Below are 25,023 nucleotides of genomic sequence, written 5' to 3'. Positions count from 1 at the left end.
GAGTTTTTGCAAATGGTTGGACCAAAACCCAGGGTGATCAAACACCTGATCTGCCTCCAGTTGCTTGGAAACAGGCAATGCCTGCTGTTAAAACTGATCCTGGAGGATCTACGATGGAAGTTCACACATAAAATGGGCATTTTTCCCCCTTTTTCATCACTCAGAGCAGCAATATGAGAGCCCACAGTAAGGTCCATACATCCAACCACATGCATAGTGTAACAAGTACCCTGAGGTATTTTATGACAAATGACAGTTTATTGTAAGTGCTATATTGGAACTCAGTTTGCTGTGTCTGTACTGTTGTAATTAGGGAAAAAAATATCATAACTCTCTGTAAAGGATAGCATGCACCCATTGCTCCTTATTTTCTCCAGCCAGTTTATTATGGGCTATAGTAGCTGGTTGTATGTCTGTTTTTGTTTGCGCCATGAGAGATAATGAGATTATGCAGTAGATATTTTGACAGAATGTGGTGGTTTTTTTTTCAGATTCTTTTGCCTTTGTTCTGTTCTCCATGCACCCTACTTAAATGATCTGTTTCTATACAGATGAGTCTTACAATTTTCAAGAGATTTTTTTGTTTGTTTGTTTGGCACATCCATAAAGGATCCCTGAAAAATAAGGTGTTCTACCTTGTATTCCCAGAGCACTTTTTTTCCTTCAAAACATCTGACTGCATCTGCCCACATATGTCATATTTTTTCTTTGTCTGTAATCTGTCTTTAATATCTCCAGGCAACCAAGAGACTGGCCTTTAATCTACCTCGAGCTCTTGAGAATTACTCACCAGTTGTGTAAAGCTTTTTTCTTTATCCTTCAGTGAAGATAGCACAAAGTAAGGAGTGTGTAATGGGTTGGGCTTTTCACTTTTGCCAGGGGCTGTGGTCTTACAGGTCTGAAGGTGCAGAGAAATGTTCCACACTTCATTCAGGACAGGTGCCTGGGAGTCCTTTGCTCCTTCAGGCCTTTTAGGATTCCCACTAGGGACTTTCTTCTCCAGCTGTACTCTCCCTCTGCTGTGTGACCAGGTAGACACTGTAAGATATACAGGGCCAGAATGGACAGTAACCCTAAAATATAGTGGAAAGAAATAGACCTAACACATTGTTTGTTTTCTTGCTCCTCGGTCAGAGGCTGATGTGGATCTAAATAAAAAGTTAGCCCTTCTTTCCTGGTTCTTTGCTGAACATTTCCTATTGAGATGCCAGGCTTGATGACTTGGTTTGAGTACTGTAACCTCAACACTTGTGATTGCGCAGAAGTTGGGTCCTCACCTTTGTTTTATAGTTTGATGTTCTATTCTCCTGAAAATTAAGCTGTGATGAATGAAATGTTTGCAGCAGTGCTTACTTTCCAAGATGTACAGGTTGGTTTTGAAGATAAATGCTTGCCACTTGGGCAGACAATGTGCTAGGCTTAAGTTCACTTAAGAACATTTTTTTTCTTGGAGTGGCTCATGTAACTTGTTAACATACAAGAAATTATTAAGCCTTCACTTCCTCCACTCCCATTTCCTGTTTGGATGTTGAAAGGAAGCCCTAATTGCTAATTTGTGATTAGCCAGCAACCCAGGGCAAACTTAATCCTGTGGGTTCGCACGGTGCTTGCCCGTGCACATACTGCCTCTCTCCAGAGCAAGCAGCTGAGTCTCATGTTTCACAGTAGGAGCTGTAAACAACCTGTTTTTCTTCTCGGGAATTCATTGCTTGCATTCTGCAAGCAGAGGTGAAGGAGACGTGAAAACATGGGATGCTGTGAGGGAAAGGAGGCGGGAGTTTCTACAGTCTTGCTTGCCCAGGAGATGGCGCCGTGCAATAGTGGGATTTTTGCCTATGGTGTGGTGCTGTGGTAGGGTGATGGTGCTTTGCGACGTGACAAATAAGCGAGATTCTTCACTTGGTGACAGCATAATGACTTGTGCTTCTCTTGGGAGGTCAAAGCACTCTTTCTTGTGTGAAACATATATGCAGTAGGCAGATTGGGTTGAAATTTGCTTTCCACCCCCATTTTAGGAGAAGAAGTATGTATGTATAGTATATGCCTGAAAACAGCAAGGATCTTTAGAGCTGCTGTAGGAGCCTTCTTTCTGTCCTACATGTAGTGGGGTACACTCCTGTTCGTGTACCAGTTGCTTTGGTTTTGTGCTTGTAAATGAAGCCCACAGAGCTTTCTTAAGGCAGCTATGACCACACCTGCAAATGCCTGAGCTGCCTTGCGCTGCCAAATTCAGGCCAGCACAGCTGAGCTAAATCAAGAAAATCCACCTCCTCTTCCTTTTTTGTAATGTTGATAAGCTTGAGACCATTTCCCTTTCTCCATCCTGTAAGAACCTGAGACTGAGGGAGTGTACAAATCTGAGGGGGCTTCTGATCTTGGAGGGGACTTACTGCTTTATAAAATCTGGGGTAAAACCTTCTAGTTTTAATCATGAAAAAGGTAAAAATGGAGTAATTCTTTCTTACCACACAGAAGTGTTGTGTTACAAATGTGTTCCTAATGTACTTAAAGATAGAAATACAATATGAATGTTGAATATTTTTGTCACTATTAATTGAATCTTAAGTGGCCTATATGACTATAACAAAACGCTTCTTAGCAAATATATGCCCTTTGGAATAGCCCGACCCTTTCCACTTTTTCAATCATTAATGGTTTCCTGGCTCTGCATTTTAGGAAATGTTGTCATAGTCTGGAGGAACCAATAAAAACATAAGTCACCTATTTTGTCTGATCATTTTATGCTGGGATATGTGAGGCTGGAGGCTGTGAAGGTGGTAGGAGGGGGCTAATTTGTGTGGATGGACGATGTAAAAGTTTTAATGCCATTTTAGTATAACTTCGCATATTAATCCCCAAGAGCTGTGTGAGCAGTAGTATTTTTGGAGTTCACAGATAGGGACTCAAGACAGTTTTAGCAACCAGTTAACTAGGTTTTCTCCTTCTTAACCCTGCACTGCTTCAGTCTTGCTGAAATGGATGTCACATGAGCATTTTGCTCATTTTGGGTTACATTGTCTTCTACTACAGAAAGAGAGCTCTTAATATGTATATAATATATAAAATATATATATGGTAGTGCCTTAAAACAAAAGATGTTGGTAAAAGACTGGAACAAATACTTGGACAGTAGCTTGTTGGATGTGGTCAATGCAGATTGCTTCCCACTAGTAGGATATGTGATTACTTGAATTAAGGACCTACTATATAAAAATCTTATTACAAAGTATCATAACATGTTATGGAAAGCAAGCTATGTCTGTAGCGTGCATGCAGTGATGTTGTGCTCCATTATAAATGCCACCATTTGCAATGGGCCAAATCACACCATCCTTAAATGGTTTTGATTCTCTCCTTACCAAGTCAAAGCCCTCCAGCAACTGTGCTGGTGAGTCTTGACCATGATCTTTCGGGTCTGCACAGCTGCTTTGCAGGGCATTTTTTCTCCTGCAGTACTCTCTTACCCCATGAGTTTCAAACCACCCCTCAGAGAAGAGGTGAGCTATGTTATTCCTAACTTCTTATGCGTGGTTGCACAGAGCTGGAAAAGGCTGCTAGTCCACATTCATTCCCCACCTCTTTCCAGAGTTCCTTCAGAGAGAACCAAAGTTTATGCCTGTTTTTGGGAGGCAACATACTGTATTTTCTCTTCCGTTTCCATCAACGTTGGAGACCAGTCTAATGTTTGTCAGCAATCTAGAGGAACTGAAGAATAACACTTACTTCATTCTCCAGAGCTATTTTTTGGAGATGAACTGCAGCACTGAGAGAAACAGCCACCACCAGTGCACGCTGTACCATAATGTCTAACACCACCTTTCCCCTCCTTATTCAGCCTTCTGACTAGAAAAAGTAAATAGTCCCTTCAGCTTTTTGCTATAGCTCAAATGGAGCTGATGTGCAGTTGTCATTCAGTAAGAATTCCGGTTGCGTGTAGGCTGCGGTTCAGGCACTGCAGGCCTGTGTTCAAAATTCCTTGAGGATTTCTGAAGGGTGAAAAAAGAGGTCACGGTTCCTGAGTTACCTTGAGATCAGAGTCTAGTGCAAAGGGGAATTAGTACTGAACTACTACTTTTATATGTTGTGAATCAAGCAAGGTGTTACCACAAGACCTACGCAGTAGGCCAGTGCCCCTCAGTGAGGTTTGATATTAATTCTTGCCAGACATCTGTCCCATGTGTACTGGAAGAGAGAAAAGCCTCCCAAAAAAACGTAGTGTGCCATGTACTCGTTCTTGTTCCTTCTCCCATCCAGAGCGTGCATGAATCAGCCCCATGGTGGAGGTGATACAACCTGCTGCTTTCTACTCACAACTGTCATTTGGAGATACTGCTTTTAGATTAGCAACAGCAGCTCCCCCACTTTGCGCTTGGCAAGAAGATTGATTATCCTTTTCTTCTTCATATGTACTGGATTGTCAGGTCAGGCCTAGGTTTGTCACTTTGTACTTAACTGTGAGAGACCCCTTTCAAATACCCTCTTGCACTGGAGCTGTTTCTGCATGCGTGGGAATCCCCATGGGAGTCAGGATCTCTGTGACATCAGGGTTATTGCTCAGTCTGCGTAACCTTTAAATGTATTAGGAGCAGATGAGGTGAGGCGTGTTTCTTTCCCCGAGTAACACCACTGGTGTCCTGAATAATCACATGCACTGAGCAGGATACAGAAGAACAACATTGCTCTTGTTGCTCATCCCCCACAGCAAATTCACAAAAAGGTGCCCATGGCAGGTGTTCCTACAGACTGTACCAGGCCATCTGAGGATGCAGGCTTCCTTCTCATCTTGCAGGCTGCCATGCCCTGATTTCAACTCAGTTAAGTGCGTGTAGGCCTCACGGAAGTGGAGAATTTGGGCTTTTTCTCTTGTTCCTACTCCTTAGATTGTTGGGGCTTGAGGAAGGAGGAGAGCTGCTCCATTATGTAGTTCATTTGTTTGCAAATGGGAGCATTCTGATTTTTACTGACTGCAATTAAACTGTCACAAGCTGTGCATGCACCTGTGCTTTCAAAAGTAATATCTTATTATTTTATCTACCATAAGAAAATGTGACCTAAACAAGAACCAGATTTGAAAACAATGTTTATCATTTTTACTTCCCAGTTTGCCCTCTGTTCCCCTCAGGGTATTGCTGACAGCCAGAATTTCTTCACTTACTGTAGATACTTTAAAAAAAAAAAAATCACCCACAAAAACAAACAATAGAGCTCTCCCAAACTAACAACTATTCAATCCCACCCAGCAAGATTAGTGAAATTGAAACTGGAGAGAAGATGAAGGCAAGCTATTCCCTTACATTGTATTTGTATTCTTGTGTCCTAATATGCAACTTGGCCATAGCAGCTGTGTGAAAATGAATCTGACCCCTTCTGTTAAGCTGAATACCAATACCCTGTTGTCTCAGTGTTTACATCAGATACAAGGAAGAGGCCTTGTCTTCATACATGTCTGTGTGGGACCTAGAACACTTCTGGCTCTACATAAGTAGTAATAATAATAAGGCAGAAACTTCTCCGCCAGCCAGTGAAATGAAAATGCTGTACTTCACAGCTATGTCATTGGAGAATTATATTTCATTAGAGCTGATGTTAAAAACCTGATGTCAGTTGTGAAATGTGGCTGACTTCAAATTTGCAAAGCACATAGGAAATTCTTTCGTAATGTGTTGTCACTTCAGAACTCTGGCAATCCTTTAGGTTCACTCATAGAACTTTAAGCTCTCAAAAGGGGAAAACCCCACAGCTATTTCCCCCCAAATTTAAAAGCTTTGCTCCTACTGCAAGAGCTGTTTTTATAATACATATGCAAGTAATGTTCTGGATGCCTCAAACAGCAGCAGCTATTGGGACCGTTAGGCTGGAGAACAGAATTGAGTAGTCATGAGAAATGAGGTATTTTAGTCATTTAAATGACAGCTTTTTAAATGTTGGTGAGCAAGGTAGACAACAGTAGTCTCAATTGTTACTGCTTATTAAATGCAGACGTCTATTCCTTTGCCTATTTTTCTTCCCAACTGGTGGCTTACAGGTTTGCTTTATTGGGAATGAATATGTGCATGGCAATTACTTTGAGTTGGTTTCAGTGGGTCAATAAGCTGCGGAAGTTTCCACACTAATCTTGTTTTCACAAAATTCTGAAGTACTTTTAAATCATACTTGTACAAATTAGTCATGGTGAAGATGTGGGGTATGCATGTGTCAGCTTTTCAAAGTTTGACAGTGTGAAACTTTTTTAAAAGGGAAAAATTCTAATTAGCTCTTATATTTACTTGCTAGGCGATAATTAAATTTCTGATGCAGTACATGAGTAAGATTACTTCTGTTACAGTTAGATTTATCGTAGGAAATTGTAAGTAATGCATCATTCTGGGTGGATTGTTTCTTGTCTGGGTTTTTGCTCAGATATGGAAAACTTGTGAACATACATACATTGTAATTTGCTAATAGAAAATGTTATGGTTAAACAAGTAAATCAAAGTTGTTTGTAGGTTGACAATGTAATAATGGTTAGTTTCCTACTGATTTGTGTCCTTTTCTGCTGGGTTACTTATATTTCCACAATGAACCAAGCTTCACTGTCAAACATTCCACCAAGCAAGAGACCATGACTATTGTGTCTAGCCAGAAGCAATGCTGGTGTTGTATCACTAGACAAGGTGCATAATGGCAGAGTTTGCCTATTTTTGCTTCTGTACATGCTCTGATTATAATCTCCTTTCATTGTTTGCAGTGACTTCCCAACAGAATTTTAGAAACGTAGTGTTTTCGGGGCTTCCTTCTCCCTTTTGGAAATGGCCAACAGTGAGTGATAAGGGACAATGTCTGACAGAGCGCTGTAAAACATATAGTGTAAGGCTTACTTCTTTAGGAAACAGTATAGAATCAACCTTGTAAATCTGTTCTTACAGATCTAATTGTTCACAGTATTTTTTACAAATTCATTGCATTTCATGGAATTGAAGCAGTGAGTCACAGTAGTAGTGTGAAGTCTGTTCAGCAGGCAGACAGTGGTGAAATGCAAGGTAATCCCTGACCGGGCAGGTTTAGCTGTTTCATTTTGAATTTGTCAGCTGATTTGTATCAGCAGGTCGTCTCCAGGGTGAGGGCAAGGAGCCGGATGCTCGTGTGAGGGTTAGCTCAGCCTGTGGGACCGGGGCCTAGGTAAGGGAGTTTGTATTAGGGTTATCAATTCCAAGGAGGATGGAAATGAGACAGGTTGGATTTGGGAAAGTTCCTGAGGTGTGCATCTGTTCAGCTTGTTAACTTTGTGCACTCAGGGACTGTAAAACAAGGGACAAACGCTTTGTTTTTCTTCTTTTTTTTCCCTTTTTTTCTTCTAATAAAGGCATTAAAACACTCTGAAAGCAGAAAACACTCTCAGCTTTTATGGAGATGTGGTTAGCCAGCTCTTGCTTGTTCCCTTTATAAGCAGTGTTACCTAATTGGATGAAATTGCTTCTCTTTGATGTCAGTGTGTGTGTTTACTCTTACAGTTGCCATGGCACTGGTAAGGCAGATATGTTCTGTAGACGTGTTTGTACTCTTATAAGATGTGAGGTTTTATTTTCAGCACTGCGTTTGTAGCCTGATACTGGTTGCATGTTTTGCATACCACAAAGTTGCCCCTATTGACGTTTCTGTGTTTTATTATTTCTCATTTGCCATACATCAGTCTGTTTTTACTTGCCCATGCTTGCTTGCATCCATGAGAGTTTGTATCTCCTAGGGCCTTTTTATTTTTGGATATTTTATAGATTAGTAGACACTTACAGTTAGAGACATTATGTCATGGTTGCAATCTTATATAAACATAAACCATGGAGCCTAATCCAGCATTTCTTTATACAACTCAATAAACTTGTCTGAGCTACAGCTTATCTTCTAAGGAGGTGCCTAATATTGGTTTAAAGGCTTCAGGTGATGGAGAAACTAACATATATTACCTATACAAGTTATTAGCTATAACTCGTTACTGAACTTTGTCACTTTTAAAAAATGCAGCTTTTCTTAAAATAGAGCAAAACAACAGCAGCAGCAACCACAGCCAAAGTCAACCATCTCACTCTTTTCTTTTCCTCCTATAGTGAGATTTTCATCATGCCAATTGAAATCAGGTAACTTAGTACTTTAGTTTTACTTTTTGCTAAAATAGAAATAACTTCTGGGAAGCCTGAGAAGTTTTTCAGCTAAATTTCACAACTGAGAGTGTATTAGAGTTTCTAGTCATTTGTGGAGTGGCCTGAGACACCCTGACACCAATGCTGAATTTCAGCTTTCCCCAGCTATGGGCACCCATTATGTTAATGACACCTACAGCTAGATTCAGTGAGAATGCACGGTTTTACTGTCTGATGTTAGTCCGTGTACCACAGGAGAAACTGTATGTTCTGCTGGGGGTTTCAGGAAGAAACCCAGCCATGTTCTACATGCAGAATTCAGGTATAAGATAGTTTTGAAGGAAGCAAGAGTTTTACAGCTGTCTTTTAAAGTAGGACTTTCAATGTTGCTGTTCCTTGCCTTTTTTTTTTTAGTAGCATTCCTAAGAGTTGCTGGTAGCTCTCTCTGGAGCCACAGCTTTGAAGGAAATGGTGAATAGAGAAGTCCACAACTACTGAAACAGTCATAGCTGTTGATAGGTTAGCAGAGTCTTATAGAACATCAAGTTTTTAGCAGTGGATGTAAGAAAAATGCAGCAGCATTATGTGCTGTTGCAGAATGCAGAATATCAAAAATCATGTTTTTCAGTTTCAGTGGTGTCAAACACAGAGGTTAGATAGAGGGTGGCAGCAATCAACTGTCCTTTATATGGGATATCTACAATTTAACCTAAAAGGTGGGTTGAAGGGACAGAAAAAACTCACCTGTTTACTTTATTTTCAAGCAAGTAGAAACTTCATTTAGGGCCCTCTAAGCTAAAAGTAGTTACAAATGCAACTGCTGCTCTCAACTGTTTCCATAACCCTCCTAACCTGAAGTCATCCTTTGGTGTTTGCACAGGCAGAGAACTCAGCAATAACTCCTTTAAACTTTGCCAAGTGAGGCTATTTAAGGAAGAAGGAGGTAGTGATTTGTGTCATGCCTCTTCATGTTCATATGTTCTCATGGCTTGTTTCTTTTTTGTAAGTTACCATGAGATGAACAGAAGAGACTGTTTTTCCCTATGTAGGTATACAACGTTTGTTTTTTAACTCTGGACTGGTTTTCTGACTGTTGGTATGCTCAATTGTCATTCAAGTTGACAAACTTGAGTGAGTAAGAACCAACCCAATCTTGGTCATGGCGGTGGCAGGTGGGTTTGTTGGCATCCTTTCCTTGGATGAGCCATTTCCCATTGCAGGTACAATCTGGAGACTATTGCCATAGTTTTGTTCTTAATTCATGTGCAGTTTATAAGCTAGTTCTTGTATTTGTTATGAACATGTGTTCTTGGACCATCTGTAGTTTTTTAGGATTTGGTGTTTATTCCTGCTGCAAAAGGCTTTCATAACAGCCTTTCTTGTGTTGATTTTCTGCACTTATTTATTATTTTGAAGTTTTGAAATTTGTCTGCATCACTGCTATTTCCTAACTTTGAAAAGGACTCAGTAATCAGTATGCTGTTGGAGTAGTTTTTATTGTTTTAAAAAGAGGGATTCTTCTCAATAACCCCTTTTTTTTTGCTAGTGTATTTTTTTAAGTGACAGACCATTATATTAAGTGATATAGAAATCCACAAACTTTCCAGCTTAATTCACTTCTTCAGGGGGTATGCTATGAATACACTCTGCTGGTAAAAGAGGAAGACAATATGCTGTCAATGAAGAGGAGATACATTTTCCATTTAAGAAACGAAGTTAGAAGTCTGTGAATTGTCTGAGAACACTTGGGGCTGCCTTTTTCCAGGAGTCCTAGGCAAGCAAGGTGAAGCACAGAGGCACACACAAACCAGGCATCAGAGTACCTGGGATATGTGAGGCCTAATGCAGGACAATGCAGTTGTTTGCATACATAACACTCTTGTTATCCCTGAATTTCCAAATCCTGTCTTCTGAACTATACTTTAAACACTATGCTTTGCTTATTCCTAATGCAATTATTTGATGGCATTTAGAGTTGTGAGGTACCTTTTTTTTTTTTTAGCAGAAATGGTGGAAGTCAGTGGTGGAAGTCATAAGAGCATCAGCCTGAAAGATGTTTTGGCTCTTTAACTTTAAAGAAATAGTAACATCAGCTCAGCTGAGCTCCCAGATTCACACCCGGCAAAAGAAAGATTACCTAAATATTTTTCCCCATGCTTGGAAAGAGTTGGTCCCTGAAATTGCATCAGGCTGCTGTGTACAGGCCTCATTCAGCCTTATGTACCCACACTGGCCAGAAGGGCCAATGTCTGTGTTGTCTTCTATTGAAGTGACGTGTTGGATCAGTTGAAATGTCCCCTTCTGTCAAATCTAGCTCATGAAGTATTGCTTGGGCCTGGCTGGAGATAGGAAGAGTAAACATTAGATTAAACATTAAATTCTTCAACCGTTAATGAACTAAAAGTTGGTGATTGCAGAAAAACGCCTAATGCCTTCTCCTCTAAAAAGAAGGATGTTGGAATTCAGAAAATCAATTTTCTGAAAATTTATTTTCATGCTTTGTGTGAGAGTTGTTTGGTCTGATCCTGGTTCCTCTGTTTGTGTCTCTGATACAAATGCCTTTCATTCTTCCTCTAAATTATACCAAATGCTCAATAGGAAGAGCAGATGTTTTCCAATTATAAAAGAAAATATATTGAGAAGGGAAATAAAGCTAGAAGGGCATTTTGGTTGTCAGGTCACTCTTGCACAAGGAATGTCTGTTAGGTTATGTGAGCACAAAGGCAAATGGGGAATCCCAACGAGTACCTTGCCCCAGGTCCTCCCAGGTCAGCAGAACAGAAGCAGTCAGCCCACCAGAGGCCCAGCTCCACAAGCCCAGAGGAGCACAAGGGCACAATGGCAGGCAAAAGCCCAAATTAAGGACTTGGAAGAAGGGACTTCTGGGCTGGGCCCTTCCCAGGGCTATCCTAAGTGTGAACTCAATCCAGATGAGTTGATGCCAGAGCACATTTTAGACAGAAGGGCTTTGCTGCTGAGGTCCTTGGGACACATGTTGGAATGCAGGGCAAGAGCATTTAAAGATTACACAGGACTTCTTATGGTATGTTAGGGGAGGAACTAAAGGCAGATAAAGGGTAAAAATCTTCTAATGAGAGATGGTAGACTGGCAGTCATGTACGTTTTTAGCTTTTGTACAGTGCCAGGTGAGCAACTGGAGCTTGAGTCAGTAGTATTAATATTAAAGCAGTGGAAGAAGGTGAAGTGACCAAACTGACATTTTTGAGCATCAACAGTTAAGCAGCGACATCCCACTGTGTCCTTTAAGCCACTAACATACTTTTCATCCTCCCAACACCCCGTAACATCTTGGCTATTCCACATAAAGCTGCAATCAGAGTCCGGAATACTCTGATAGCAGAATTAGAACACAACTTCCATCTCTTGATGGACATGCTCATAGCAATTATTTGCAGAAAATGCAAATAAATATGTCTATAAATTCCAAATATTGTTAAAATAACACATGCAGCTTATTTTGCAGCTGCATGCAACCACCCATTTGCTTGATCGTTAGCCAATTTAGCTTGTTAGAATTTGCCCAGTGGCTAGTTTTTATTCATCACTGCTCTTGTAAAAGCATCTATTAATCATGGTTGCTTTCCTTTGAAATTTAAAATCTTGATAGAGTGGATGACCCATTTTTTAACGTTAAGAACAAAAGCAGTTTCTTTGCTTCTTGCCTGTCTTTTTTTTTTCCTACCTCACTCTTCCTTAATAGAGAATCTTTCAAAACAAGTTTCTAGCTTTAATTTTCCTCCCTTTGAAAAAACTTTTTTGGCTGTGCAGTAAGAAAGAAGACAGAAGAAAATTCTGCCTGGAGAACGTTCAGCTACTTACTAAGGTGTCACCAAATCAAAATGGAAATCTGGAGGAGCAGAGTAGTTTAGTTTGGAATTTGGGCAAACTGGTAATGGGAGAGGATGGACAAGTTCTTATCTTTTAATGAGCACAAGTGGACAAGTCTTCAGTTTTATGTCTTTGGCAATAAAGTCACTCTACAAAACACCATGGAGGAAGGAATATGGAGGAAGCAGGAGTTTTGTCCTTACTTCAGGAAAAATAAGTGCTATTTTAAGGTATTGAATCTTCAGTATTAATGTTAATAACATACAAGATGAATTCACCCATGGTTTCTTGTTGAGATCAAATGACCTAACTAAGTATGTTATGATAACGTATTTTTTTTGAAGGCTTTGTGCAACCTCCTGTATGAGAATGCTTTAGTGCAGATCCATCCACTTAATAACATCAGGTGCTGATGTTAAATTTGGCTGCTACTTTTGCAGTGTTTTGATGTTGTATGGAATCTGTGAGCTCTGAGCTCTGGAATGGTGTCAGTTTGAAGCCTGTCTTTACAGGTGTACTATTAAATTAGGTAACTGAAGCAACATCTGAGATCCCATTTGACTCAGTGGCTATGTGAAGGCCTCCATTTTTACTTTGAGGATGACAGAGCACTGGAACAGGCTGCCCAGAGAGGTTGTGGAGATTCCTTCTCTGGAAATATTCAAGGCCCATCTGGATGCTTTCCTGTGCAACCTATTGTAAGGAACCTGCTGTAGTACAGGGGTTAAATTAGGTGATCTCCAGAGGTCCCTTCCAACCCCTATAATTCTGTGATCTCATCATGCCCTTGTAGCATTTGCTTTCATTCCATTGGTGGAAGCTGAATTTCAAGCATACTTTTAATTGCAATTGAGCAATCCCTCAGGAGGGAGCTCTATAATAGCTTGTTTAATGGGTTAACTCCTTGTTATATTATGCAGTCATCTCTCATTTAACTCTGATGGCTATCTGGGTTTTGGATTAGCAAGATCGTGTCTTCTCCTAGTATTCCCTGCTGCATTAAATTGTTGTAAAATTAGGAGTGCAGAGTCAGGGCTGAGCTAATGACAGTGCCCACTGCTCCTTAAGCTTGTGCCTTCTTCTTGTGAAAATCTAGTTGTTATTCATCCTCAAGAAATAATATGGCATATGTGTAAGCCTAACTTTACATACAGTTAGTTTGCTTTGGGTTATAGTCTTGTCTGCCATCTTTTTTCAGTTGCCTATAAAGTGAAGAGTTGGCTTAAGACAGTTCTGGGCTTTCATCAGAATTAGTCAGTGATGAGGGAAAATGTTCATCAAATTTGTCTTTGAGTTTGTAGAAGCCCTCACAGACTGAACACATCTTCCATGTAGTCATGGAGACATGCAACCAGCATCCACATAATAAATGATGTCGTTTCACCAGATTGTGAAAGGTCCACTCCCTCTCCTGTAAACCAGGTTTTAAGCTGGTAACTTGAAAGTACCTGTCCATGTCTTACACCTTCCCTGCTCACCTTCACTGACTTACAAAATAGTGGAGCTGGATTACAGGAGGCACATAAGCAACACTTGAACCTCCAGTTTACCTGGGGCCCTGCTTGCCTCAGCATAGAAAGATGAGCATTGACTGACTCTGTTTAGATCAAAAAGATGAGGCATGGCTCTGTATAAAACCAGTGTCCAGCAGTGAAACGAGAGCATGTTGTGTACAGTTTTACTGAGGTTGATGATATGTTCTGCAGAGATTTCTTTTTCTCATTTTATTTGGGTGTAGGCTAAAGAAGAAGAAAATATGCTCTGGGCTTCTCTCAGCTTATCTAAGTCACCTAATAGTCAAATTGGTTCTTTTGGGGTGTTGCTTCCCTGGTCTTCATCTGTTCTGCCTGGAGTTTATTGAGGCCAGCAGCCTGGCAAGGACATGAAGATTTATCAGCTGAGTGCACCTGGGTTGAAGGAGGATGGGAACTGGGCCGGGGACTGGTTCTTAGCTCGGGGCTGCTGCAGAGTCTCTACAGCTATTGCAGTGTGAATGCTTCAGAAGCATATTGCTCCTCACCTGTGTAGTGAAACCACGCTGCAGTTCCCCTGTTCCTTTCACATCTCTCAGGATCGAGATTTTCTTGCATGTGTTGCAATTGCTTTTAATGACATCTGTTCAATCCCACTGTGTTATGTGACTCAGTCTGTGGGGTGAAACTCATGGCATGAGCAGGGGAAAGCTGCCATCGGAGACATTTTTCCATCTCCTTAACATTCGCTACAGTCAGCTTTTCTCCATTATCTCCTTTTTTCATGGCTGGGAGACAGTTCTCGGTGGTGGTAATATATTAGCTAGGAGGTCACACAGTGAGTTATGGATGTGGTTACTTTTATTTCCCTTTACCTGAAGAATGAGAAGCAACACGCAGTATTCAGCTGCACTGAGTGAACAGTTTCTGGACTTGAAAAGGAAGCCAGAAACCCTTCTAAGAAATGAGTAGTTCTGTTTCGTTATCTCTGTTCTGGGTGAATACAGATTACAAATCCCCTCTATGTTCAGTGCTTCTGATGAATTACTTGGGGTACCAGCTTCAGAGTTGCTGCTTGTCTTACAGAGAGATCTGGAAACCTGTCCCACACACATGACATGGAGTATGTTTACCATCAGTCTTGATAATGGATGTTTTTCTACTGTTTTCTCCTTGATGGAAAGCACACTGAGTTGATTTTTTTTAAAAACCACTTAATATAATACATTCTTCAGGAATTAAGAGGACCTTCGGTAATACCTCTGCCAGTCAAACATTTTTGCAGTCAATAAATTAGTGCCTGTACTTAAAAATCAGTCTTTTGTGAGATTAAATCCAGATCTTTCCTTGTATATCAGAGACGAGTAGGCGTTTTTGTCAGTTCTCAGTTCTACATTTTCAATTCGTATAAACAGACCTCAGAGACTTTTTAAAACATCCCTAACAGTTCTTACTGGGGGCAGAGACATATTCATGGAGCCATGTCAGCTGAGCTGGAGATAATTCCACAGATATACTTTTGTGTGTCTTATTTTTTTCATTAAGTTTGTTCAATACTGATATGTTCTCTGTGGAGTTAAGAAATAATGTTCAAATAACATGTATAGGTCTAAAGTACTGCTTTATGTTTTGGGAGGAAAGACTGATTCAGTTATTTGGAAGGCAAGCTACTGAACTGTCTGTAGGCTTTGTGACTTAACTTTTTTGGTGAGAAGTCAGTTACATATGTCATATTATACTGATGTTAAAACTTGTTGTTTGTAAAATACTGTGGGAGTGAGAATGTGGAACACTTAATAAGAAATCTTAAGGAATATGACATTCTGGCCTTCAGAAGGATGTTTTCAATGTTAGACACTTGTGAAAACCTACTGTAGGTCATTCTGAAAGTGATGCCTCCTACTTATCTCCATGGAAACTACAACAGTTAGAAGAGCACAACAGCACTACTGGATAGAGCAAATTCTGAGCTACAAAACATTATTTTTCAACATAGGTACCACCACTAGCTGTGCATTTTCGCCAGTGTTGAACAAGAGCCTGCATGCTGCACTCATCAAAATCTGAATCAGTGGAGGTGCCTCACTGTTGCTCTTGCCACTGCTGAAATGCACCACCCACTGCCTCACTGTGCTCACATCCACTGTTTGGTCATTCAGCAAGCATCAATGAATGTCAGTGGGTGTGATTTTTTTCCTCGTGGAGGAACTTGGTAACACACCTTTGTTTCATTTGCACTTCCATGTCAGATGCCATTCTGTCAGACTGCCACTCTGCTGCCATCTGCTACACGGCAACAACATGTAAGAGAGTGTTGGTAGGAAGGCTCAGCCTCTACTGTCATACCACCTGCAGCCACCTCTGATGTTGTGGGACAATATTTTGCTATGAGACATTTCTTTTGGAGCAGCCCTCATAGCAAAATACCTTTGAGGAAGTTCAGTGTCAGGTTCCTTTTCTGTTTTTTAATGGAGAAGTTTCAGTAACAGGGAACTAAACTTTGCCGTTTAATACAATGTAACTTAGATTTGGCTTATGGCATTTATGATCCTTGGCCTGGATTCTTCTTTGAATTACACCAATGAAGCTTCAAAATGGTTTGCTGGCTATTGACAGTAGTCTGCAGTGGTGGGTTACTATAAATAAAAGTTCTCCAAAGAGAGATTTAGTATTTGTTGAGGAAAGCTTTGAGAGGATTGTCTCTGTTGATCCAGCATCTCATGATATCACATTAGAAGAAAAAAGATGAGGCATTCCTCAGGCAGTTAGGACAGAGATACAGAGAACTTTGTACCTCAAGCTTACTGAGCTTTACCCAGGCATCACCTGAGAGGAAATACAAAATAAGCTTCCATTTTGACTGCTTTCCATCTGTGGATATCAGAGGTGAGATATTATTTGACATGCTTCTAGGAAGATAAATCTTTGTCTTGGATGTTCTTGCAAGTCTGTGCTAGCCATTCAAACACATCTTTGTGGATAGAATTGCAGGAGGATTCTGGCTTCTGTTACTGACGACGTTCTAGAAATGGGTCAAACACTCTCCCAGTGTGATAGTCAAAGCAAGCAAGTAGTTAATGTTTCAGCCCTTCCAGCTGTTTTGGCATTAATTAAGAGGAGCAGAATTGATAAACATGTTAATTATTCTGTTACATACTTTTTTCCCCAAAGTAAAATTCCCAAGTTACAGTAAGTTTATGGAAGTATTGCAACAATGTTCTAATGAGAAATCTCAGCAGCAAGAGGATGAAGATGACTATCTGTAGTGGGAATGCATGAGTTACTACCGAACATCAAGAAATATCCATAATAGGAATTGTGTTTTATAGCCTTTTTAATATGAAGCCAACAGATCTAACAATCCTGTTACACAACATACTTATGCACTTTGCTAAGTTTTGATTACTAGACTCCCCAAGGAGTCTAAAAGAAAGGAAATAGAAAGCCCCTGACACTCGTGTTGCTGACCTCCTTCCAACCTGCCAGCAGTTCTTGTGACATTTTTATTGTTTGGGGAGCAAAATAACAAAAACTGTCTGCAAAGACGTTGGATCTCAGCTATTCTGCACTCTGCCATTGCTGGAGGCTGTGAAATTTGCATTCAGTTTTGGAATGCAGCTTCAGACACTGGCCAGGGAAAGACTTTTAAAATGTGCTTTACCTAGAGTCACAAGTGAATCCTGCAAGGCTTTTAATAACTTATCTTATAGCGTTGCTGTGGTAACACATGAGAGTCATTAGTAATGTCATGTTCTCTCTCCTACATGACGGCAGAGCTTGAGAAACACTGTACTTTGGAAATTCACATTAAATATTTTTCCATGCTTCACTTGACTGTAAGTCTTGTTATTCATTTACTTTTAAAACAATACAAAAGAACTTGTTAGTCACTGGAATGAAATGTCATTGGTCTAACTTCTGCGCTGGTTCAATTTTTTGATTTATTCTGTTTAGCCATAAACATGTGTAATGGCCTTAGAATTTCCTCATGCTAAGAGAAAAATCCCTATATAAGTCAGAGGCATAGGGAGGATCGCCAGCAGAGCACATAGCCTTGAGGTGTGAGAGGTGTGAGCAGTTGGGGCTAGCTAAAGGATGGAAAGAGTTGGCACGTTGAGGGTGAGAGGCTCAGGAGAAAGGAAGGACCCAATCAATTTTAATACGAATTACAGAGAGATGCAGAGTGGAGCAGTTGCAGGACTAAGCAGGTTGATTTGCTTACTATCTGTGCTCAGCACATCTTTATGAAGATTCTTCCTTTACTACTTCTGTGGTCAAGGTAGAAATAAAGCAATTCACCTATAGGCTTTTTCTCCCCACCTCCTTTTTTTGTGGCTAATAGCAGTGGTGGATTTCTGCAGCTGCCCCCAGGGCGCACTCAGAGGGTGCCACTGGGAGCCAGCTGTGAAGGGCTTCTGTTTATGTGCTAGGTGGAAATCAGCTCAAGTCTATCTGCAAGCTCAGCCACCCTTTTTGTGGTAAAGGCATCTAACGAATATTCAAAAAGAAAGTAAAAAGTAGAGTGAAACAGCTTGTGCGGGAATATATGTATGTTTCCTAAATTGTGCATTGGGTGAAACATAAATGAAAACAAGGCATAGCCTCGTAATAAACCAAGTGAACCATCTAAGTGTACATCGTTGACTTATGGAGGGCAAACATTCATTTTTCTGTTGTGCTGTTGTTGTTTGCTTGTTTTAAGACCATCTTTTGCACCATTTGCTACATTTACTTTTTCTGGGTTTGGACTTGGTTTGGAGTAAATTCTTCAGATTGAAGGAACACCTTAATCTGAGTTATGCATAATAATACAAAATGGTGTCACTTGCTGCTGGTACTGTACAGATGCTTCATTTCTGTGTAACTTGCTTTATCTGTCAGTGTTTATACTTAATCCATCTAGTTTCCTTCTGTTCCCAATGTCTCATATCCATAATAACTGCATGATTTGTAACTTTCCTCATTCCTTCCCCTCTCCAATAAATGTAAAGTGTAGTGGTCTAGGGTAAAGCTATTGCTTGCTAACAGTTCTATGAACGTGCCCTCACAGATCAAAATGCCTGGAGGAATTCTTTCCAATTAATGTAACTTCTTTTGTGAACTTTAACTTTTTTTAACATCTTGGTAGCATTTTGTTTCTGTTCAATTGGGGCAACCCAGTTTCCAGCCTCTCATTTTTTACATAGCTCATCTGTAGCTACATGCAAGCTATAAGAGCTCTGTTCCTTCCTGAGAAGATGCACCTCCTTGTCTGCCAGGTGAGGAGCATTATCTGCTTATGTGTGGTGTGTCAGAGTTTGGAGCCCAAGGCCAGAGTGTGTTGCCAAGAGAAAATTCAAAGCTTCCTTCTCAGCAGGCCATTTTCCTCTTTTTGACACAGAAGCGGTCAGACCAAGCATCTTCACTCGCAAATGAAAATGCAGGATGATGACAGTAGCTGATAGTATCTTTCTTGTGGCAGGGGATTGCTTCACATCTCTCAGTCTTGAAGAATCTATTTCATCGCTGTGGTTTGGCTGTCCACAGAAAGTACCTCTGCTTCACAGCAAACTGTGGTGACTAATGAGGGATTCCCCACTGAGGCCAATTAGAACCTTGCAGTGGCTCCTTGCTCAGACAGAATAGAACGGAAGCTGCGTTTTCCACCCTAGAGACTCACTGGAATGGAATAAGGGAGTATTTTTAAAGCAGATATCATGCTCCCTGGAGGTGATCTTGCATACCTGCATCTCACTGCATACCTTCAAGTCCATCCAGTGAAGGTCCATTGTGTCCTGGGTTTGCAGGACTTGTTTTCCATACGCCTAGTGGAGCCTTGCCTGTCAGCTCAACCATTTTCTGTGACTCCTCTGACCCAATTTTCTGTGCAGTGCTTTGGGAAACAGCTGTCTGCAATCCCAAAGACACCCTGCTCTTGGTAAGCCATGCTCCCATAGCATGGTTTAAACTACTGTTCTTGGCAAGTCTTGTTCAGAGGCTTCAGGGCAGGGAGCTGGCACATTTCTGGGGACCCTACAAGGGGTGTTGGTTGAGCCTGGCATGGTGGTTTTCCATGTTTCCCACAGACAGGTTCCTGTCAGCCAAGAATTCCAGGTTCATAACTAGGATTTTAAAATGTGCGTCTTTAATCTGGAAAAGTTTTCTTTTGACGTCATTTCAGCCCCACATCTACACGGATATTTGCTTCTCTGAATCTGTGTGACACAGTAAGTTTCTATGCTAATACATATGTAGAAATGCATCATCTTTCCCTCTAACTACAAATTATACTTCAATTTCTGCATGGTCTGGCGACGCTTCTGAAAAAAAAACAGGATAAATGTGCATTACCTTTATGGGGTATTGGAAGTTCTCACTAGAAAATGGATGCAAGATTGCCTGCTCCTTCCTGTTGTGAAGAGGATTAGATTTTTGACGGAGGTTATCATTTCTGTTAAAACGGGAAATCTGAAGAGGTTGAGACTGACCTGCTGTCTGTCCATGTCCCCATTACACAGCCATTTCCCCCACAGGCAGCATTTCTCCTGGGATAACTGCCTTTAAAAGTGTGTCAAGTTCCATGTCATGTCAGGAAATGAAGCTGGTTTCCTTTGCTCCCCGGCTCTCTTCTCAGGCACTAATATCTTTGCCTTAAGATCTTCCACTCTGAAGGTAGATGTGTTTTTTCAACCACTCTCAACGGGTTTAAGCTGTAGGAATATACATTGCTTTGCATTTCCATCTTTAAAAGGCCCTTCTGTACCATTGGTTCAGCTTGGAGGTGGTCCCATTGCGTGGCAGGTTGTCATTTATTTGTACGTTGTAATTAATACATTAGAACTGCCAGTGGGGATTTGGATTCATTCCTTCCATGAATTCAGGTAACCTCCAGTAGCTTCTCTAAATGACTGTTCCCAGTCCTGAGGTCTGCAGAGTGGCTAACAAGATCCACATCTCTTCTAAGTACTGTTGTAAAGGACATCAGGTGGGATTCAGTTCCTTCTCTTCTTACTGTGCTGCTGGACCCTATTTCAGGTGAGTTAGGCAGGAAGAGGTTCCTTATACTGTTACTGTGTAGCTGAATGCTCATTTAGAGGAGAAAGGGAACATTTTTCTAGTAACTGGTGTTTGTTTTCTTTATACACCAGCACAGCTAACATTCCTGTCTGTTTGCCATGGGGTCCTGATAGGCTATTTAGAGGACTGTACATTTTAAAGAAACTGTTGTGATCCACCAGTTTGTGTATACAGCTTGTCGGTAACTTTATGGTATTGTGGAAAAGTCAAAGAGATGTCACTGTTCTCAATTCAAAGCAGTTGTTTTAATCATGCATGCATAGTGCAGAAGAAGGTCTGAAGACATTGCTATGGGTGCTGGAAAGGAATGTGGCTTGTGTGACTTCCTACACACGGCCATGGCATGATAAACATGATGACGTGGTCCAAGCAATCCTTAGTTACTGACCACTACCTTCTTCTTTTAAAAAAAAAAAAAAAAAAAAAAAGTAATAATGGCAACAAAACCCCCCAAAATCTGAAATATCTCTTCTTCAGTTCCCGACTCAAACAAATCAAACTGCAGTTTGGATTAGCTGGCTAATGTGGACAATTGGCTTGACCTGTAGTGGTGTTGCTGGTTAGTATGTGTCAGCTCCCTGTTTTCCTCTGGCAAAACAAGCTTTAAATAGCTTTTCTATATAGCCACCTTCATGGTACCTTTTCTGCGCTTTATTACAAAATATGTGCAGTCTCTGTCTCTTTTTTTTTTTTTTTAATTTTGTTAACATAATCTTAAGAAAGAGGAGAAAAAAAACAAACCAACAACCAACAAAAAACTCTACATTTGATCCCAGCCCTATGACTATGCTATTTTCTTTCCTTTAATTATTAGGCTCAAACACAGGAGAGTATATGAAGCTCAGTGTTGGCATCATGCAGTGTGCTAAACCTTGCATAGCCGTGTTGTAAATTATACAATAGAAAGCACAGAAGAGACTAATTGCTCAATTTTATATCCAAAAGTAGGGATAACAGTGTTTTCTTAGTTTCTAGGATTGGCTGTATTCACTAATGCTCAGTGATTAAATTCAGTTGGGACTAGACGGTTGAGGGGCCTTTGGATCCTTCTCTGAAAATGTACGATCTTGAGCTATTTTGCATCTGGAAGGAAGAAAGTTCCAAATTTTGAGGTCAACCATATTAACAGACCTCTGCAAATATATTTTTAGTTCACTGAGTGAAAGTCAGATTTGGCTGGTGAAGTCTGGGTTTCCTTCTGCTAAGTGTGTTAGCTGGTAATTTATTACAAAATGAGGTGTTTTGTTTCCCATTTTTCTTGCAACTGGCAAAGCGCAAAACTTCCAGTTTGCATTTGGCCTCTGAGAAGATTTCTCCCTGTTTCCTCTCAAATTCTTATATGTAGCTTGTCAGTTACTTTATGGTATCGTGGAGAAGTCAGAGAGATGTCACTGTTCTCAAGGAAAAAAAAAAATGAGAAAATTGCTAGTTCTTGTATAGATTCGAAGTTGCGGATGTTAGCCATTGTCTTCTCAAGAATGAAATTTAATTGTTATATGCTACTAAGACTTTAAGATAGTCATGGGAATATTATCTCACTGTAAAAATAATTGAAACCTCCTTTCAGGATAATGCACATGTGGCTAATATAGACATTGGCCACAGAACTTGCATCTGGGAATTTTAAGATTTAAGGTATTTTTTTGAACACTGTGCTGTGTTTTCATGTCAGTGGACATAAATCCTTTGACTTCGGTTTAATTTGTTCTTTTTTCATATGTGAGATCACAATCCCTAAAACCTAATTGCTAATGTTTTTTTCATGTTTTTTATCTGCCTCTTAAGACATCAGAACATATTATTAGAACAACTTTTTAGTAGGCTGAATTCTCAGTACCCTGCTTTGAGCTGGGATTATTTCAGTTCTATTTAGGATTATAAAGCCAGGAGGGTGGAACAACAGATTGGCCTTAGGATATGCTGGGACTGGTTGTCTCTTCTCTTAAAGATCCTAGTGGGAATGTTTAAGTTTTGTAATGTTTACACTCAGAGCTGAGAGGTTCTCAGTGCCCTGGTGGGGTAGGTGCTACTTGAGAATTTTTGTTCCATCAGCTTTTTCACTGAATTTCAGACTTTCTTAAATCAGGTGGTCCAGACACCAGTATAATACTCAGATCTCAATATAGTGCAGCTTGGCTGCGGTCAAGAACATTTTTTCATACTTGCTGAAGATGATGCTTTGGCTACATGAGGTGAGACTGATCAAAAGCTCATTTTCTTCTTCTTTTTTTTTTTTTTTTCTGGAATTCTAAAAGTAATTTCTCTTTGGTTCTGCTGATTGAAGACACCATATAAACACAGAGTATTGTACTTCTCTCTTGGTAGTTAATATGTCTCTAAGGGGAAAAACACAAAAAGCTCAGAATACTAAATGAGTATTCAGTCTTCCTCAGCTGTTCTGAGAGACTTGTGCATTACTACAAATATATATATAAATATATGTATGTGGGGGCACCCTAACCCTGCTTAAATCACACAGAAGAGAAAAGTAATGACTTCCCTTGGTATACACAGTTTGATGTTCTGCTGGTTCAGTATTGTTCTGACTTCTACCTCATTTTAAGACTGTTAGGGCAGTGAAAAACAAGAGTGATTATCCATTATTTTAGTGCTAGTTAGTGTGAAATTAGTGGGGTTTTCCAGCAATCAAAATGGCAAGGGTCCAGTACAGGACCCATATTGTCTCTGTCTGAATTATTAGCGTGGTCCATGTGAGCTTGTCGTGCAGCATGCAAAATGAGAATTACGCCAAATGCCTCCAACTGTGACTCCTAATGTTGGAGCTATGGTGCCAGTGTTTTAAGGACCAGAATACTTGGCCTTGAGGTCAACGCAACAGGAAAAAATGTGAAGAAATTTCAGTATAAGATCATGGCTTCCTGCTGTAATTGGAAGCAAATTCTAGGCCGATCACACGCATCTTTTGTATTGCTGATGTTTCTCATCATTTTTGTTGTCCAGCAAGTTACCCTTGAAAGTCTACAGCAAGTTAGAAGGATAATAATCAGTATTACCAAGTGTTTAATGGGCATACTTAAAATATTGAGTAGATTTCTTCTATCTGCAAAGGGGAAACTCAGGAGTGAGGCTTATCTGCATGTGACCTCAGAGCAGACAAAAGCCAAAACGCTTGAGGAGATCACACTGCTTATTCTCTGCAGAGCATTTTAGTTATTTTACTTATTTTCATATTTTATTTTAAATATTTTAAAATATTTCATATTTTATTTATTTTATTTACTTATTTTCATAAGTACTCATCAATAGCTTGATTTTTCTACTCACTGAAGTGGGTTGTTTGTTTCAAAGGTTTGTTGGTGGGTTGTTTTTCTCTTTTTTTTCCTGCTAAATCCTCTAGGAATGGATCTGAATGACACTAAGTGCTCCTGTAATTCTTGTTTTTCTAATGCAGTGGCCATGTTTCTTGAACGTTGGAGAACGGTGCCTGTCGTTCTCTAAACAATCACAAGTATGCACATGTACGTCAGCTACATGGGTGGCTTTTGCCATGACCTGCTCCTGCTGCATTCCCATATTGGGTCTAAGCACCGCTTTAACCCCAGCCTGATCTGTATGTGTTTTCTGTGTTTTAAATTTCTTTGACTAACAAGTGTGTTTAATTCCTGCTAAACATTGTTTACATCCTGCCTATGAATGGCAAAACCTCAAATGTCTGTTTTTCATATAAAGTTTCCAGGAACCTCATGCAATCCCAACGGTATGCCCTAGGGAATGGCTTATGAGGTCAGCCCTTCTGCTTACTTATCTTGGGATTCAGCCCTTCCGTACTTGGTCTTCAGTAGTAAAATTCTTGGTTCAAAGCCACTATTGAAAGATGGAGATAGCATGGAGAACCCATATAGTTCACCTGGAGCTGATGGTATTGCAATGTGCGGCATTCCAGAGGGGCAGCCATCCTGCTCTGGGGCATTTGGTAGCTTTTTACACTCTGTAATAAGGGTGAGGAATTTCTTTCTTTGATGAGGATCAGATGGAATTCCAAACACCTCTGGCAGGTTGTGTATTAATGCGTATCTTGGTCCTTGATCAGTAGCATCTTAACACAGCTAAAGGGTAGGACATGCAGTACTTTGAAGAACAGAATGGCTGAGCGAGTTGCAAGTGAAGGGGAGACTCCCATTTACGCGCAAGTTCTGCCTTGCTTTTTCTGATAGGCAACTTCTAAAAACCTTTCACGTGTGCTGACTTCATTGTTCTTTATTGTACGTCTCGACTGTGTTTTAAAAGAACTTGAGCTGATGCCAGCAACAACATGTCTGAACAGCTTTGATGCAACTAAGGTAACTTTAGGATTGAGGTCATTTGAGAAATGTTGCTTTGGGGACTTCAGTCTTAAATATTATCCCGGCAGGAGATTCCTTGGACAGTTCATGAATACCGTACAATTCTCTAGAGTTGAATGCAATAGCATTTATATTATCTGTTTTAAAAGCTCAGGAATTAAATACAGTATTTGCTTTAAACCATACTGGAGGCAGAACAGGAGAATGAACTGAGATGGAGGTTAAGGT

At 40.3% G+C, this 25,023-nt stretch overlaps 1 protein-coding gene across 2 annotated transcripts in view; it reads left to right on the top strand.

The window, feature by feature from the left end:
* Positions 1–25,023, top strand: part of CMSS1 (cms1 ribosomal small subunit homolog (yeast)) — a 230,312-nt gene that overhangs the window by 155,646 nt on the left and 49,643 nt on the right. The window lies entirely within an intron of this gene.

Source organism: Numida meleagris, chromosome 1 (assembly GCF_002078875.1).
Source record: "Numida meleagris isolate 19003 breed g44 Domestic line chromosome 1, NumMel1.0, whole genome shotgun sequence".
In the NCBI taxonomy this organism is placed as follows: Eukaryota; Metazoa; Chordata; class Aves; order Galliformes; family Numididae; genus Numida; species Numida meleagris.
This window is presented reverse-complemented; position numbering and strand designations above follow the sequence as displayed.